This window comes from Mugil cephalus, chromosome 18 (assembly GCF_022458985.1).
Source record: "Mugil cephalus isolate CIBA_MC_2020 chromosome 18, CIBA_Mcephalus_1.1, whole genome shotgun sequence".
Classification (NCBI taxonomy): Eukaryota; Metazoa; Chordata; class Actinopteri; order Mugiliformes; family Mugilidae; genus Mugil; species Mugil cephalus.
The window spans coordinates 23373026-23391665 of record NC_061787.1 but is presented as its reverse complement, the minus strand read 5'-3'; the positions used below and the strand labels follow the sequence as shown (position 1 = coordinate 23391665).

The following is an 18640-nucleotide window of genomic DNA, read 5'->3' as shown; positions in this document are numbered from 1 at the left end:
TACGCCCCATCGTCCCGGTTGATAGTTTTGTGTGCTCGCTTCCTGATTTCTATGGCCTCCAATTTCTCCTGCAGTGATCTGTGATTGCTCCTGATTTCCCCGCTGTCTCCTGTTTCGCATTCTTTTTTGTGTTAATTTCTCCATGTGTAGAATGATCTTCCAGTTTCTCCAATGTATGTTTTTGGGCATGTTTATGTTTTGCACGATATTTCATAGATGATGTTGCATTTTTTGTCCAGTTCTATTTTGTCTTTTGGGTGTACTATGAGTTAACAGAGTTTTTTGTGTGGTTTTATTGCTGCGTTGATGTGATGTTTTTTCATGATGTGTTGTATTGCTTCAGTTATCCCCGGATGTATGGTATGCATATGGTGTCTTTCTTTTGGTCCTCTGTTTTCTGAGTGTGTTTCTTTGTTCTCTCTTTTTGTTTATTGTATTGTATTATATTGACAAAGTGTGAGTGCGTGTTCTATGTGTCTTTCCTCTTCCTATCTGTCTTTATCTTCCGTGATGTTGTTGGCCTGTTGATAGAGTGTTCTGACGACTGAGTGATTGTGTGCTGTGGGATGTTCTGATGTCCAGAGGAGGTACTGGTCCGTGTGAGTGGGTTTTCTGTAAACAGTGATTTTTTGACGCCGTCTTCTTTGTGGTGGATGTTCAGATCGAGGAACGACATGGTCCGGTTGTGTTCTTCTTCGTGCGTGAATTTTATGTTTCCAGTGTTGTCCATAGTGTGGACATTGTGTGTGTCCGACTTTTATTTTTTTTCCAAGATGTCGTCCACGTATCTTTTCCACAGTGTGGGTTTACAGTGTGTGGATGCTGTGTAGATGGTTTTGATTCCAGGTCCTCCATGAAAAAACTGCTCATTGTTGCTGATAGTGGATCTCCCATTGCGAAACGTTCTGTCTGTCTGTATATGATTCCTTTAAACTGAAAATAAGTGGATTTAGCAACAAAATGTAAGAGTGTGGAAATATCTTCAACTGTCAGGTTTGTGTGTTTTTTGAGGGTTTCGGTGTTCCTTGAGTCGTTCCTGTACGATGTGTAATGTGACGTCAACTGGGGGTTTTGTGACTAGTGATAACACGTCGTGTGATATGAATATTTCATCTTTTTCTACTCTTATGCTGTTGAGTTCTTGTGCCAGTTGTTTTTTGTTTTGTTGTTTTTTTTTTGCAACATTGCAAAAACTCAAAACAACTTCTGTTGTACTGAGGAGGGGTTTGATGATTTCAATCAGTGCTTTGGGGAGGTTGTATGTTACTGATCCGATACTGTCAACTATTGGGCGGAGAGGGGTGTCTTTTTTGTGAATTTTTTTGTTCCGTATATCTGGGGGGTGATGTTGGCTGTGGGTATCAGGTGTTCATATGCGTCCCGTGTTATTTTGTTACTTTGTAGTAAAGGTTTTAGTAATGATTTCGGGGTCCTTTTTCAGTATTTCGTAGGTGTTCCTGTCCCCTAACATGGATTCCATCTGTTTTTCATACCTTTTTGTGTCCATGATGACTGTTGTTCTTCATTTATCGGCCGGCAGGATGGTAATGCTTTTGTCTCCTTTTAACGATTTAATTGCATTTTGTTCTTCCTGTGTGATGCTGCTTGGTAGAGTTTGACTGATTTTAAAATTCCTGATATTGCATTTCGGAGTTCTGCATTTTGTCCCTGATCTTGATATTTATGCCATGCTAATTCTGTTGCTAGGATGTATTGTTCGTGTGGTATTTTGGAGGGTGTAATGGTGAAATGTAGCCCTCTTGCTAGCACCCTTTTTTTCTGTTTCAGTGAGGGTGCGTTTGGACAGGTTCCGTACCCATTTTTCATTGGTTTTGTAGTTTGTTTGTCTCTGCTTTTTCTTTCTATTAGTTTGTTTAATTTCTTGATGTGGCGTTGTTTGGTATTGGAAAATTCCTGTTTGTATATGTATTTTAAGTGTGCGTTTTATTTCCTCTTCCATGTTGTGGTCCAGCGTGCAATATTCTTTGAAACCGTCCGTTTCTTTTTTTATTTGCATGTTGATTTTGTCTATTTTGTTGGCTGTTGTTCTAATCCATTCTATGATAAGAGACTTTTTGCTTTGTTGATGATGTTTTCTGCATTTTATGGCTTTTTGTGTTGAGGCCTATCGGTGTTACTTCCTCATCTTTGAAAGCGGAGTTTGAATCTCAGGTGATTTTTTTGGGGTGCCCACTTTTTTTCCAGTTTCTCCAGACAGCAGAATGTTTTGACACAATCAGTTCCAAAACTTCCACGTAATAGAATAATGAGGTTCATTGTGTCTTATTTTAGATATATGTTTAGGATTTTCTTATCTTCCAACATAACACAGAACTTGCACTGCATATATGACCTAAAATGAAAATTAGCAGGAAACAACAATTAGTTGGTTAATGTTTTAACCAGAACACATGAAAAAATCCAATTTTAAAGCTGATATTACAATGAGTGTACTCATCAGGAAAAGGAGCTCAGCACATCCACATTAGTCTAGAAATGTTAGTAAATGTAGCCCATTTTACATTGTTTTGCTCAGGATTAAAGAGGACAGTGTTTTGTTTTGTTTTTTATTTTTTTTAATATATATATATATATATATATATATATATATATATATATATATATATACATATATATATATATGTATCATTAATTTAATTCTCATCATTTGCCTTGTTTTTCATTCATGAATTCATATTTCACATGATTGGTTGTGCCACAACCAAGCACTTGATTTCACAGAGCCAGGTAAAATACTCGTCTGTTTTACTTGGCTGCTAATTCAGAGTTAGATTAGATTCAGATTGATTAAATGCGGTGACGCTTCATTTCTCTCGTCAGATTACACATACTGTATCTACTCTTTATTATGTCGATGAATGAAGTTAACCCAAAGATAGTATATCGAACCAAGAGTCACACCTCATTTTCAGTATAAATTTAATACAACTTTTGACCACAAACAGCAAAGATAGAACTTACAGTTTCGTGTGGGGATTTTTTTTTTCTCTACTCTTCGGGGGCTAGCTCACCGAGTTTTCGCACAGTGATGAGACACATATCTTTGTAATCAGCAGAGTCTATGCTTTCAGGGGACACCTTGTTTGTGTGGTTTGGTTGAAGTGGTGAAATTAACAGAAGCACTGAAGTGGACATACGCGGTTTTCGTTTTTGTTACATGCCCATACATGCTTGGGGATTGAACTGTGTTTCGTTTGGGTGGCGATTCCAGGTTGGAGTAATCTGGGATGGTTTCTATGCGTTTGGTTGACAGGATTTTGTCTTCAGCAGTGAGAACACAGCCCAGAATAATAATCTTTTCCTGTACCCACTGAGGTTTTGACAGACTTACCTTGTGTTCTTCTGCAGATAAGTGACGCAAGGAGAGTGAGTCAGAGCGACACTGTTCCTCTGTGGGTGCACAAACGAGGAGGTTGTCCAGTACTGAATGAGAGCACAGCCCTTTGTTTGACAGAACACATGACTTGAAAGGGTGCTCTAATCTTACAGAGATTTTTTTTTTTCATAAGTTATTAAACTATCTTTCCAGGCTATGTGAGAACTAGTGGAATGCCAAATTCTTCCCATCTTTCGAACTCCCTGCTTTGAACTACATGACTGTGAATTATACCATGGAGCTACCCTCCTCCGATTTATCACCTTTTTCAGAGGAGCAATTCGATTTAAAGTTGTACTGAGTGATGCTGTCGTACTATCAACAAAAAAACCTTTTATGTTGGAGTTAGATTGTGGTTGCTGGCATCCACATCTCTGACATAAGGCACTGAGGTAAATACTGAAGGAATTAATTCCTTATATCTAGTTAGGAAATGTCTTTCTAATTTCAGTGTAATCCCATGTTGTAATTTTAAATGTAACAAGGAAATTATCAGACAAAGGAGAGTTATGAGAATATATTGTCAGACCTTCAGTTTCTATGCCGTAAGTTAGAACAAGATCTGAGGTGTGATTGAAAAAGTGACTTGATCCATTTACATTCTGAGAAAAGCCAATTGAATCTAATAATGGCATATATGAAGAGCTAAGACTGTCACTGCTAACATCAGTGTGGATGTTAAAGTCATCTACTATGATGACTTTATCTGTTCTAAGCACTAAATCACGTAGAAACTCATAGTTGCTATGACTGGGTGGCGTGGACTCATTTAAACTGACATATTCATCATCCTGCAGCCACGTTTCAGTCAAACTAAATAGATCAATCTGATGAGTAGTTGAAAGCAGGCAGTTCGAAATATGGTAGGAATTTGGCATTCCACTAAATCTGAAGAAGCTCACATAGCCTGGGAAGATAGTTTATTAACTTATATATATATATTATATATATATATATACATATATACATATAAAAAAAAGAAAAAAAAATTCTGTAAGAGTAGAACAGCATTGTAAGGGTCTCTTGTCTGGAGTGCTGAATATCTGAGCTAAGCTACACCTGCTGTCGTGGTTTCATTAACAAGACCAGTCTTCATGGCCTGGAGTGCTGTGTGTCAGACATGTGGAGCTCCATAAACTACATGTGCCTCAGTCTTCATGGCCTCCTCTGCTTCTGAATATCAATATTTTCTACCAGCTCAAAAGAAATGAGCCCACCATGGAATCATTTTTTCATGGTTTTTATGAATACCTACATGTTCTCTATGAGGCACTGGAGGTTGTATGCTTTGTACTTTGACGGATGTATCAGGATGATAGTGAGCTTCTCTGAAGCTTAGCAGAATGATATGATGCTGAAATACCGGAGAGGATCTCCATATTTATATAGATAGATAAATATATAGATAGATACATATATATGTGGCAAAATGCCATGTGTTCATTTGATACATTTCAGAGAGATGCTCCAGCGAATTCAGAATGTTTTTGTCCCACCAATGTGTGGTATTGTGTCTTAGATAAGTTGCAAGGTCAAAGGTCCTCTAAAGGGGCCTTTTCTTAGAGTGTTGCTGAGGCCTGTTGGGCCAAAGAGATACAGCAAATAGGAACCTGTCCAAAGTCAAAGAGGTTTGACTTCACGGGACAACTTATTGTGAGTAAGTGTCACTTCAGGTCTTTTTGCTCTTCAGGAAATGATGTTTAATTGCCTTCAATATTCTTATATTCACCAGGCAGAAGATATTTTTTTATTTTCTGCCATGTTTGTGAGTGCTTCAGTGTATGTTATATGGGTTCGCTTTGTGTTGTGTTGTAGTTCTCAAGATACAAGGGTTAAAAAGGTCAAACTTTGCAAAAATAGGCACCACCTAGTTCTGTTGTACATGGCGCTGGGTCTAAGACAGCTTGACTCAACACTGAGACCTTTCCAGGAATATGTTGGATTGTAATGATAATCCAATGCTGGGCGATATGGCGTAAAATCAATGTCACGATATATTGAGCAGTTCACCTCGATAACGATAAATGGATGATAAATGTGGGAAATTAAAAAAGAAATTAAAAAAAAATATGTGTACGAATTCAACCACATGATTGTATTACAGGTGGTGGAAAAGGTTAGATGTATTGCCCTGGCTTGTGACAGCAGTGTTTTTGCACATTTTATGTTTTTCGGAGCAGTATCCTCCCTGTTAAAACCAAAATACTGCCACACGATTGAAAACGCATTTCTCTTTGGAACAAGCTGCTGCTTTTCCTCCTCTTCAACTAGGTCTACCTCCGCTGCCGGCACTGCAGCTGCCGCTTCGACGTTTAAACCCTCCTCTGTTTTGTCACCGTCTCTTCCCCTTCTTGTTACAGACTGGATGGGGTGGAGTCACATGACTACATACGCTGTACTACGTGTGCAGTGTTTTAAAGAGACATGAACACAGCCTACCTACACACACAGCCAAAAGACAAAAAATACTAGGCAAAATGAATTCAGTTTTTGTCGTAAATTTCGATATTGGTAAATTTTCGGTTTATTGCCCAGGCCTAATGATAATAATAATGCACTGCTTTTATATTTATTTTTAAATGCTCAAAGCGCTTACAATTGTATGCATTATTCATTCACTCACACAGTCACACCCTGGTGGTGGCAAACTACCGCCTCAGTAGTCACAGCTGCCCTAGGACAGGCTGACAGAAACATGGCTGCCAATGTGAGCCAATCTCTGACCACCACCAACATTACTCACCTGCAGTCATACACCAGGGAGTATGGTGGGTTAAGTGTGCCAAGGACACAACAGACAGACGAGGGACAGGACGGAATCAACCCGCCAACCTTTCTGTTATTGCGCGACTGCTCTACCCCCTGAGCTACTGCCTCCCAATAGTACTAAAGATGAGGAGGTTGTGTAACTGGGCCTCATTAAAGACATGTTGTATATAAGAATTCTTCTGTTGGAGGTGCAATATAAAGCAACGTGCCAACAGTGTAGATATGTCAGAGAGGTGCTCCAGAGAATTCAGAAAGTTTTTGTCCCACCAGTGTGTTGTATTATGTTTTGGGTAAATTGTAAGTTCAAAAGTTCACTAAAGAGGCCTATTTGCGGAGCGTTCCTGAGGCCTGTTGGGACAACTCAATGTGTTGAGACGGTAGTCCTTGCTGCAGGCGCCCCTAGTTCGAATCCCCTACTGGGTTGCCTTTCCTAGATGTTCTTCTGTAATCCACTGTGATGCCTCTAAAGGCCAGAATTTTTTTTAAAAAGAAGATACAATGGTATAAACAGGAGATTCCAGAAGACTAGATAGCAGGCCGTTTTTTGAATCCGTGGCAGGAAATAATCAATATCTGTAAACTAAAAGACGCATCCAGAATCATAAGGTGGTGTGCTTACGACTCAGACTTTACTCCCAAAAGAACGGATAATAGATTTAAGATTTGGGCTTCAAAGGGTTTGACAAATTATAATCCATTTCTCAGACAAAAATTCAGAAAGTTTTTGTCACACCAGTGTGTGGTGTTGTGATTAGTGCCATTTGGAAGTTGTTAGGTTAGAAAGTTCACTAAACAGGCCTTTTCGCAGAGTGTTGCTGAGGCCTGTTGGGATGAACGGGAACCTGTCCACATGCAAGGTGGTTTGGCTTACAAAGGACAATTTGGTGAAGTGAGTGTCACTTTAGGGCTTTTAGGCCTTCAAGTAAGTAATTTTACATAGTTTTCAATGTTCTTATATCCGCCGGGTTGAAACAATCCGTTATTCTAAGTTTTGTGATGTATGATTGTCATTAATCAGCAGTTTCAATGTCAAAAGTAACGTGAATATATATATACAGTAACTAAGGAAGTTAGAGTTTTGGCTCTGACCTATGTGATAGCGCAGGGAGAGTGGTTTCTGAAACATTTCGTGCCATATCTGTACAGTTCAGTGTATGTTTTATTGGTTTAGTTTGTGTTGTGTATTAGGCACCACCTACTTCTGCTCAGGCATAGCACATAGCACTGGGTTTGGGCAGCTTCACTAACAACTGAGACCTTTCCAGGAGTTTGTTGTACGTCAATGTAGCACTAAAGATGAGGTGGTTGAGTGTTGCTGAGGCCGAACACGAATCTGTCCATATGGCAAAAACAGCCCTAATAGAAAGCGAAAAAATCTGAAAAAGTTTTTTTGCTTGACAAGAATTCTCAAAATAAGCACAAAGTTCTTGGCTCTGAAAGACTAAAATTAGACTCAAAACTAGACAGAATATCTTAAATTAATCCAAGTTCTTCTATAAAAGCACTAATGTAAGATTTATTTACTTAAAATTCTAATTTAAGTTTTAACTTAACTTAAAGAAATTACACCTTAATGTGGAATTAATAATGAGAATGAAAGTAGTTAAAAGTTCTTTTAAAGGGCATGGCCAATATCATTGATGTTGTCTCAAATCAACACATGTTGATGATATTAACCAAACCCAACAAGCCTGTCCTTTGGAGGTGGGAGAAAACTACAACTACAGAAAGAAACCGACACCAACAGGGAGAACTTTCAACCTCCAGAAAGGGCCAAGCTGGGCTTGAACCCCATCCTCCTGATTGGGAGGGATAAGTGCTAACCACCAAGCTGCTGGGGCTCCTGCCAACCCCTTGCTAAACTTAACACAAAACAAAGTCTGTAGGAGGCATAATGAAATATGTGAATGTTGTAAAAATGTAAGTCATTCGGAACACACAATTTTTTATTGAGTGTGCATTGTGACCAACTTCAGAAGTACGCAACATGTCATATTTGAAGGAAATGAAGGGCTTTCCTTGGACATGATGACAGAAACAATGCAGTGTCTGTTAAATGGATTCATCTAAATGGTAATAAATATATACTAGAGAAGACATTACTTGCAACTGCTGTTAAATGCAGTGATTTTCCTGAGTTTGGACTTGTGAGCAATGTATATTACAATGTATATTAAATTATAGTCTATGTAATTAAGTCATCGTTGTATTGTTTTGAGTGGCAGCAGCGTAATACTATTTGCTATGATAGACATTAAAAAAATAAAGAAAAACACCATCTGTCACTTTTTAATCGAATGAACTTGATGGATCAAAGTGGGCGTGACCGATCAAGTGTGTGTCAGTAATTTTCAAAGTGGGCGTGACTGAGGAAGTGGGCGTGACTGAGGAAGTGTGCGTCACCAACTTTCAAGGTGGGCATGACTGAGGAAGTGGGCGTCACCAACTTTCAAGGTGGGCGTAACCAACGTTGATTGGATGTTGTGGCATTTCACTTTCCTTGGAGGTAGGAAGTTGGGGTCTGTGTGAGAATCTTTTTAAGATGAGTCAGCGGGGTCACGACCCCCCAGTCACACACACAGGCAGATACACACGCGCGCAGACCCCAGTCACACACATACACACACACACACACACACACACACACACACACACACACACAGACACACAGACATGTTTCTATGAAGGTCACGTGATGCCACCCGACCCCGCCCATGCTTCCGGCCAAGTGAAAAGCTAATGATAACCGAAGATCGTTGCAGTCCATTCTCCAGTCCGCGCCTGACTTGAAAAATAAAAATGAGCAAGAGAACTTACACATCCGGTATCATTAGTGAGACGCCTGTGGAGCGTCATTCAGGAAGCCTTGCCAGGGATGGCGCCGAGAAAACTGATGGTGTTTAAGTGCAGATTCCAGCAGCCGCCAACGGGCCCTCTCCAGGAAGAGTGGCGTTTGGAGACGGGTGAGAAATTTGGCTATTCTTTCAACTATCACACCGCTGAAGTCTGTATGTATCATCTCTATCCGGGACAAACCTTCAGTCCTGACACACCGAATGCCATAATCACTTCCAATGACTGGGGAGTACTGAACGGCTTGGTGGCCAGATGCATGAGAGGCGAGAGCATTCCATCTTGTGTCATGCTAAACGAAGAGGGAGAAGCCCATTTGAAGGAGGAGGGGGATCCCTTTGAGTTCCATGAGGGAGAAGAAGAAATCAAAAAATTCATCAAGATATATGGGAGACCAAATCTGACAGCTCCAGTAAATGGTTTTACCGAGTAAAATTGGAGATGCACGGGAAGAAAAGTCCAGGCGGCCACCTGGTGCTGGACCGTTTCAGCTCTGAAAATGGGGTATTTCTCAGGTGCCTGAGTGTGCCGGTTGTTGAGTGGATGAAGATGCTGGATGAATCGGCCGATCACATCACCGCTCTATTCCAAAACAGTCGCCTCTGGAAAGATGTGACGCTGGTGAGAAAAGACATTTCTCATCTGTTTTAGGACTACAAGGCCACTCCCCCAACCCGCCCACTTCCCTGACCACAGCATAAATTTGAACACCCGAGCCCCAGGTCCGAAGAAGACACCAACTTCAACTTTGAGCATCATGTCTCTCGCCTTTGACTCAACTCCACCTCCGTCTCCTCTCGTAGAGGAAGAGGTGACTCTACCACCCACTCCTCCTTCATCTCCTTTCGTAGAGGAAGAGGAAGAGGAAGAGGAGACTCCACCATCCACTCTGCCTTCATCTCCTGGGTCAGGCGTAGAAGAAGAGGAGAGCTCTGCGGTGTGCCTCCCCAAGCCTACTACTGAAGACCAGCTGGATGCTGGGGTGCTGTCTTCCACCCTCCAAGAAAATATTAAATCCATCTGCTGAACATTGTCCTGCAGGAGTTTCGTCGTGAGATCTGCTTCGGTTGTCAGGTAGACCACCCTAGCCAGACGAACCATGAGTGCCTCTTTGAGGTCCCCAGCTTCTTCTACAGGAGTCACTTTCACCGGCTGATGAGGAGACTCTGGACACCGAAGTTTATACCGGCCCTGCAGCAGCTGCTGACTAGCCTTCGTATCTCCGTTGATAAATCCAGAATTCAAGGTGCGGCTGAAGCCATGCTACATGACCTGAGGTCCTGTGAGAATATCTTTGAGACAATCGGTGAGCTGTACGATTCGCTGGTTGGAGAGGACATCATGAAAATAGCTCTACTTCGTATGGTCGCCGATACCTGGAGAGGAGCCTGAAAACTGCCAGAATAAATTTCTTATTTAGAACACATTTATCTTTAGATTACTTTTTTGAGTTTGTATGTGCATTTATCTACATCTTTGTCGTTGTTGTTTTTTGTTCTTTACCATGGGGAATTGTTTGAGAATAGTGTTCAGGGCTGTGAGGCTGAGGTACATCGTGTGGGAGCTATCTGCTATACTAGAGCAAGCTGTTGCCAAAAAAGTGAACGATATTAAAAAATTTAAAATCAGCGGTAGCCCGAAACCTGACGAAGTTAAAAAATTAGAAATGTTTTTGGATTTAGTACGTGCTCGGGCTACAAATGTTGAATGGGAAGTGTTTGTGCAAAAGGCTGTAACATCATTCTTTGAAAGCTCTGTGATGGATACATTCTGTGGTATAATCAATGATGATGAAACTGTTGAAATGAATGTGTTTCACCTGTTGGCACTTTACGCTCTGATCGTCGATGCATTGTCCCATTACGTTCGAGATCGGCCGAGCGATGATATCTTACAAATGCTGCAAACATTGCATGTTATTATACATCGGAAATTCACAGCCGCTGTTCTCATCCAAACCTGGAAAATGTTGAAATAATAATAATAATAATGATTTCTTTTCTGCCTTTTGTTAATAAACTATAAAGTCGAAAACAGTAAAGAGGTCTCGTCATTCTTTAATGTACGAGGGTGAAAGATGGAGAAAAAGGAAGAACGCCTGATGAAAAAGCTATATTATACACCTTCACATCCGGGAAGTTTTGGAGGGGTAGAACGGCTTCAGAGAGCTGTACAGGACGAAGGCGGGGCTAAAGTAAAAATTGATCGAGTAAAAGATTTTTTATCGAAGCAGGATGCCTACACTTTACACAAACCGGCCAGGATACATTTTCCTAGAAACAGAGTATTTGTATCACGACCCCTGAACCAGTTTCAAGCGGATCTATGTGATATGCAAGCTTTAGCAGAGTTCAATGATGGGTATAAGTATTTATTAACGGTCATCGATATTTTTTCAAAGAAGGCATACGCTAGAGCACGGAAGACAAAAACGGGAAGTGAAGTGAGCAGGGCTTTTGCCTCGGTGTTAAAGGAGAGCAAAGTGCCTGAAAAGTTACAGACGGACGCGGGTAAAGAATTCTATAACAAGACTTTTAATGCTCTGATGAAGAAGCACGGTATTACTCACTTCTCCACCGCTAGCGACCTCAAAGCTTGCGTCGTCGAGCGGTTCAACCGTACGCTAAAGACTAGAATGTGGCGATACTTTACGGCCAGAAACACGCGCCCACTTCCTGACCTTTCACCTCTGCGTTCTCTGCCTGATGTACCTCTTCTTGCGGTAGACTCAGAGTTATGGGTTGAAGTTCATTCTCCCCTTGTCTGCTGAGGCTGAGATAGCGTTGGAGCAAAGCATTGTACTTTTTAATTTTTTCATAAGGATTTAAACCTCTCTCCTCTAATATCTCACGCATCTTTACATCCAAATCTTGCTGGGCTGTTTAACTGATGCGGGGACACCAAAAACATTTTCTGCGTCGTCTTCAGAGCCATGGGAGTAGGAGGGAGGATTATTGTCTAGCGAGTCCTCCTATTAATTCCCCGATAATAGGAATGGCCGCTGTAAGCAGAGGGAAAAGGAAGCCTCCTGTTTGTAACACCCTGCGTTTACTCTTCACGCTGGCTTTCTTATCGGCAATGAGTCTGATTTTTTCTTATATCTTTTTAACTTCTGATATTGTTGCGGTGAAAGGGGTATATTCCCCTTCAAAAGATTCAGCGCGATCTCACACAAACGTCTGGAGAAGATCTGGGGAGCACCCCCTTAATATATCCTTCCGTCTCTTTGGTGTGGCCTTGGCCAGAACTTTAAGCAAGGGTGCGTTTCTTTTCAGACGAGCGCTGGTCATGATTCTTTCTGAATGTACACAACAGGCCACTCATAGGGTAGTAGCCCCGTTCTCAGTCTGAACCTGTCTGGACAACGGTGAGTTAAATCCAGTAATAAATAGGAGTGCGGTTGACTAGTGGCATCTTCGAGACTTTCTAAAAATATTTTTTTCTGGAGGGAAACATCTGTTGAGCTAGTATATTCATCTGCAGTTTGTCTCTGGGATTTTTGAACAGCACCAGATAATTGGTGTTTAGACCGATGGTTCGACTGAATTTCCCTTGATGAAACACATTCTGAGTGAGCATTATGACGCTCATATTTCGGTGATGCCGGTATTGGGTAAAAATCCTTACCACCTCTGGGTGATCAGACGCTTGAAAGATGACATCATCCAAAATAACCAAGTGTGTTTGGTCAGCTGGAAAAAGAGACTCATCTTCAAAAGAATCCGGTAATCCTTTAATAAATCTTATCTTTTTATTTTTCTTTTGCAGTTCAGTATACAAAGGTTAAAAAGAAGTATAAATCTATACAATATTATTAGGTACATCATTCATGACATGTTCACAGTTTTCCAGAACATTTTTTACAAAAACAGTTTTTCCACATCCACTCGGACCCACCACCAGACACGAAAAAGGAAGCTGCAATCTGGGGTCAAACTCAATCTCTTCTCCTAGAGAGTGTGACATTTTCTGATTAATAACCAAAGGGTTCGGTTCGCCCACCAGCTAAAAGACGCCTTTTGTCATACAGCACCCTGAACCTCTTTTGGAATGAAGAATTTTTCAGGGTGAAGCCTTTTTTATCCCGCACGATGTTCTGCTGAGGCACTGTAATGACGGCGTCGCTGAGAGGATTCTCAATGTAACCCTCTACCAACTGTTTAATACTGTTGAAGTTAATTTCTTCACCACTCTGACGGTTCAGTGTGATACCCTTCACGCGCAGTGACACTTTACCCCCTCTGGTCTGATATGCATAACTTTTAGGACCTGCTGCTGCAAACTCTTGAATGTAGTCCCCGCCCAGCTCGTCCGTCAGCTGCCCCAGGTAGTTACCTGTGGGAAGAGGCGTCTCCCCCTCTCTGACGACATAAATCAAGCTGTCAGTGTCATAGTACAGAATCCTTTCGAAATCATGTACCATCTCCATATACCTGTAAAGAGTCAGTCGAGCATAGGATGTGGTAAACGCTGCGATAAAGATGTTATTGCTTTTCCCGGGAGGGAGGATGTACCCGTTACCGTACTGCCACTGCACCATAGCCACCTCATCATTCAGAAAGCCAAAATACTTTACATCGTACTGCTCTGAAAACAGAAACTTGAAAAACTCTTCAGGTTTTCTGACGAGGGTGGTCTGACCTAAGTTGGTTCTCTGGGCAAACTTTCCCCAAAAGCTGTTGAGACAAATTTTGGCAATCTGTCTTTTTGCAGGATTAGGTGCGATTTTACTGGGGTCTAATTCAATACCTTGATTGGCTGCGTAGTCTCTGATGTAATTTTCTCTGCTAGCCTCATCCGATGCTTCAGGGGGGAAACCAGAAGCCTCCTGTTTACCCTTCAGAAAGGTGTTGATGTAGCCCCTAAAAATGGAGTCGCTCTTTTGCTTGAAATGCCAGACTTCTGTTATCTGGGCTACACGGTATCCACTGTCTAGGGCTTTCGTGAATTCAGGCGTCGTCCAGGTACCGGATAGAGCTCTTTCTCCGTCACTATGCATGTACGAACCGGCTTGATGGTTGATCTCAGCGCACACGCGGCAGAGAGTAAACACCAGTTTACCTCGCTCAGTTTTATGCGGTAGAACGGGTAGAAATAGCTTCCGAGGGGGATACACGACAGCTTTAATCAGGCCGAAGTACTCACGTGGATCTTTAAAACCCTGACGGATAATTTCGGGGTGGCCAAGGGGGTAGTGAAAGTGTGCGTTAACGTACGGATACAAGGATGTAACATCGACGTAACGAACCTGCTCTGTGTCACTTGTCGTGTACCTCAGACGGATGGGACAAGTTCTACCTCCAAACAGCGCATCGCGAGGTTTTAAGGGCTGCGGTGCACTATACTGAAGGAGGAACTGTTTCACTCCGTCATGAGATTTTTTCATTCGGATCCAGTCATGCTCCCATATGAACTGCACCGAGACGTGTAGCTTCGATCGCAGGGTCAGCAGCTTGGCCTGCCAGGCTGAGTGGAGCTGCTCAAAGGGAGTCTGCAACAAACGATTCACTTCAGTAGGCGAGTAACACTTTGGACAGCCGTGAAAAAAACACCCGAGAAACTCCCATGCTTTTTTAACACCGTCAGTCTCTGCATAGCCGTCCACAAAGTATTTCCCAGTTTTTTCTCTCCTCCGTTCAGAGCGTGTCGAATAGCGACGTTTTCGTTCTGCGAGACCCACTCTAACCACTTGATGCCAGAGTCGGAGTAGTTTTTGAATTGCCGGTTGTAGTTATCGGCGGGCGGTAGAGCCAGAGTGTTTGGAGGGAGGAAATTTGTCTTAAAGACTTTCATGCAGGCGGAAGCGATTGTAATGCACGTAAAGGGGTCAACGCGTGTCTCTTGAATGAATTCTTCGTGAAACTTTAAGCATGATGCTGCCAGGATTTCAGTATCGAGATTGCAGTAAAGCACTGCCTCTTTTCTGAAATCAAATGTACAGCCAGCTTTGGTGGCGTACCAGGCATTGAACTTTTTCAGCGTGTCCGAAGGCATCCTGTCTACGCCGTAAGTGTCTGGGGGAGGGTAAGGGCCTACATAATTTAAGTGAGCCTCTGAACTGAAAAGGTGGGGGAAGAAACCTTTGCTTAGTTCCTGGTCGCGTGGAGCATTCACAGCATCGAGGCCCATGGCTGCGGGCATATCTGCTAGGCGCATGGTTAAGAAGGAAAGCGAGTCGATGTATGTTTGACGGAACGCCTCATCCACCATCTGCAACACCTTGCTGCCCTGCATGATTATACGGGGTGCCATACCTTGCTGAATTATATGATTGAGAAGCAGGTAACTGTCGAAACCCTTAGCGTTGTGAGCTATGAAGATGCAGCCTCTGCATTTCTGTTTTCTGAAGTGTTTAAAGAAGCTAGCTGTGCAACTCATGCCCCAGGAACCCTACTTCTTTTCAAGCATAGACTGTGTACTGATGTAAAATGGGATGTGTCTGCCTGTTCCATCTACAAATGTTTCAAAATCATAAAACACTATGCGGTTCGAATAATCAGTCTCGACCTTCAAAGGAACAGACCGGACATGTCTTAGCTCGACATTTGTGCTGGGTGCTGCCGCTGATGGCTGAGTAATACACCACTTTGCAGGTATTGCACTTTTTAATTGTACCGCAGTTGCTGGCGGCTGTACCGGCGGTGGGGCGGTGACTAGGTATTTTATGTTTTAAATAACACGTGTCGGATCGACACGTCATATTACAATCGGGGCATTTAATCAGTTTAGTCTCGGTTTTTGTGCAGTCTGAGGTGAAGCATACAGAACAACGGCCCGGGCACTGATGCTGCCATAAGTTAGTAAAACCTGTGTGGCAGTAACCGCAGACGTACCGTGCACCTAGAAATGTTTTCAGGTTGGTGATACCATAGTAATGGTTCTGATGGAGGAAGAGATAGAGGGTTTTAGGATGCATTCCTTCAGATGTTTGGAATTTAGACAGGGCCCGCTCACCGTCTGCTCTGAAGAAGACGACGATTTTGCAATCTAAAGCCTGTTCAAATTTGATAATATCATTAAAAGTCACAGGCGTGTCGTCCGCTAATTTGCATGATTCTGTAGCACTTTAGCGTGCTCAGTGGCCTGACGCGTGGTTAATTCACGGTTTAAAAGCTGAGCGAGGTTAATGGCAAAGCAGAGCTGGTTGCCAGGATTGATGACAATGTTCAGGCAATGGGCTTTTTTCCTGCAGATTCCATCGTCAAAAATGGTTTGCAGTTTTCTTTTAACACCCCCTCTAGGACTACGTACCACCTGCACAAGTAACTCCATCTCATCTTCCGGCATAATGGCCATGTTGGATTGCACAAGGCGGTCAAGAGCCTCTTGAATATGGTTAAGAGGTAGACTGCCGTTGTGTGTGACTATGGCAGAGGCGCTGTTTGATCTTTCCCCCCTTAATTCTAGTTGCAGCACATCCCCTGTCTGGCATAGGATACAGCCCGTTCAACCGCTGCTTGGAGAGTCTCCATCACATTAAGATAAAACTCTGCGTAATTACTCACAGGATTGGGAAAGTTGAAATTTAGCATCTGTCTTATTTCAATGTTATTAAACCTGTCTCTGGAGACCCTCCCGGGGGATTCAGGATTTTGACCCGCACCCCTCTGAGCGGCTGGTGTTGCAGGTGGGAAGTACGAGGACGGACCGGGTAACGGATCGTTTACGGGTAAAAGGTTAGACGGGCCAGGCACGGAATCTTCGGTTGGACGAACAGAGGGAACCTGGGTCGGCCGAGGTAATGGTACATTAGACGGACAAACGACGCGGGGTTGGGAGGGAGGAGGTAAGAGCTCCGGGAGTGGAGGACTGGACAAAGCTTCTCTTAAACGTTGAAGGGCTACATCGATACTTTCCAAATTTTGAAAATCAGAAGGTTCGTGGCGAGCCTGAGGCTCGTTTGAAATCTCTAAAGGCTGTAATTCAAGCGGCGGAGGTAAAAGCTCGGGGGATGGAGGACTGGACGGAGCTTCTCTTAAACGCTGAAGGGCTACATCGATACTTTCCAAATTCTGTAAATCCGAAGGTTCGTGGCGAGCCTGAGGCTCGTTTGAAATCTCTAATTGTTGTTGTATTTCAACCAGTGGAGGTAAAGTTTGCGGGTGAGGGATATCGCTTAACACTTCAACCATAGACTGTAAAGATAACAGAGCTGACTGCGAGACCGAAGACTGTAAAGATAACAGAGCTGACTGCGAGACCGAATTTTCCCCTTGATCATTCATCATTACAACACACACACGACTCTACCTAGTCAACGCTGAGGTCAATTCACAAACAGAAGTCAGTATTTTCCAAAAAGTTTTCACAACCTTCCCTCTCGATAGACCCCGACGTCCTGAAGCTGATCTCCTCGTATTCCTCCTGCCGCTTCTTCTAGTGGAATGCTTCAGTCTGGGGTATGGCCTGGAGTCTACAGAATAGATAAAGAAGTATTTATTTTATTTAGCTGATTAGCTATTATTTATTTTAAGTTTGTATAAAATTTGTATTTTATTCTTACCGTCAGTCACTGCTTTCTCTGGTGCTTCTGGTATGCTAATTTTGGATCCAGATGGTCCTCCGTCAGTGTCAGCTTCTTTAGCTATCAGAATCATGTTAAAATATCACAATGAGTGACATGGCTTACTTATAATCATTTAGTTTCTTAAAAAAAAAAATAATAATAATTCTTACTGTTAGCCGGTTGTCTGCCTTGCTTTTCTGGCGTGTCGGGTATGACGAGTAGCGGGTAGACACCGTCTTCGCTGGTACAAGTAGCCTTGTCCACCTTGTGAGCGGGTTCTGGTCTGCACTCTACATACACAAAACAATTTATTATTATAATACTTTAGTGAAACACACACACACACATATAAATATATTCACACATGCAGTTTTTTTTTTTTTTTTTTGTAAAGGAAAGTAACTAACCATTCTGAACTGATACAGATGCGGTGGAAGGGACTACTTCAGGGGTGCCTACAAAAAAAATACAAGAGTAATTCTTGTAAATTTCTGTAAAATTTATAGCTTAATTTGAATGAAATAACTGCCTTACATAAGATGCCCTGGCTGTCCTCATCATATGCACGGCAAAAGAAGGCCGCTTTCTCAGTGTCTGGAAGAAAGGCCCTGTGTTATCCTTATACCGTAACAATGAAACATGTATAAAATCATGTAAGTCTTAAAATGTTACATACAAGAATCCATTTTTGATGCTTTCACGAAAAGATATCTTTATTCTGAAAAAACAGGTTCGGAAAAACTATGTTAGGTGTAGTAAAAGGAATCACCCGCTAATAAAGGTACAGAGATTACTTACCCTCCCCAGAAAAAGATAATTAGCTTCTTTGGAGACTCTCAGGCAGGACTGACGTGATGTCTTCAGCGGCAGGCCGTGATGAAATGCGCGTATGACATCGACTGACCAGCGGTATTATACGCGACACCACTGTTTCACCTAATAAAAATACTTTCACATACCCCCCGACTTCCTACCTCGGGGGTCTTGACACCGCTGTTTTTACCTGATCAAAATACTTGCACATAATCCCCGACGTCCTACCTCGGGGGTCGTGACACCGCTTTTTCACCTAATAAAAAGATTCTCACATAATCCCCGACTTCCTACCTCGGGGG

At 42.3% G+C, this 18640-nt stretch overlaps 1 long non-coding RNA gene across 1 annotated transcript; it reads right to left on the bottom strand.

Moving 5' to 3' along the window:
• Nucleotides 1-17227: 17227 nt before the first annotated feature.
• LOC124995914 lies at nt 17228-17923 on the bottom strand. Its single transcript, XR_007110774.1, has 3 exons — nt 17696-17923; nt 17523-17603; nt 17228-17432 (listed from the first exon to the last, which is right to left on the bottom strand). It is a non-coding gene; the product is annotated as an uncharacterized LOC124995914 (long non-coding RNA).
• Between the last annotated feature and the right edge of the window lie 717 nt (nt 17924-18640).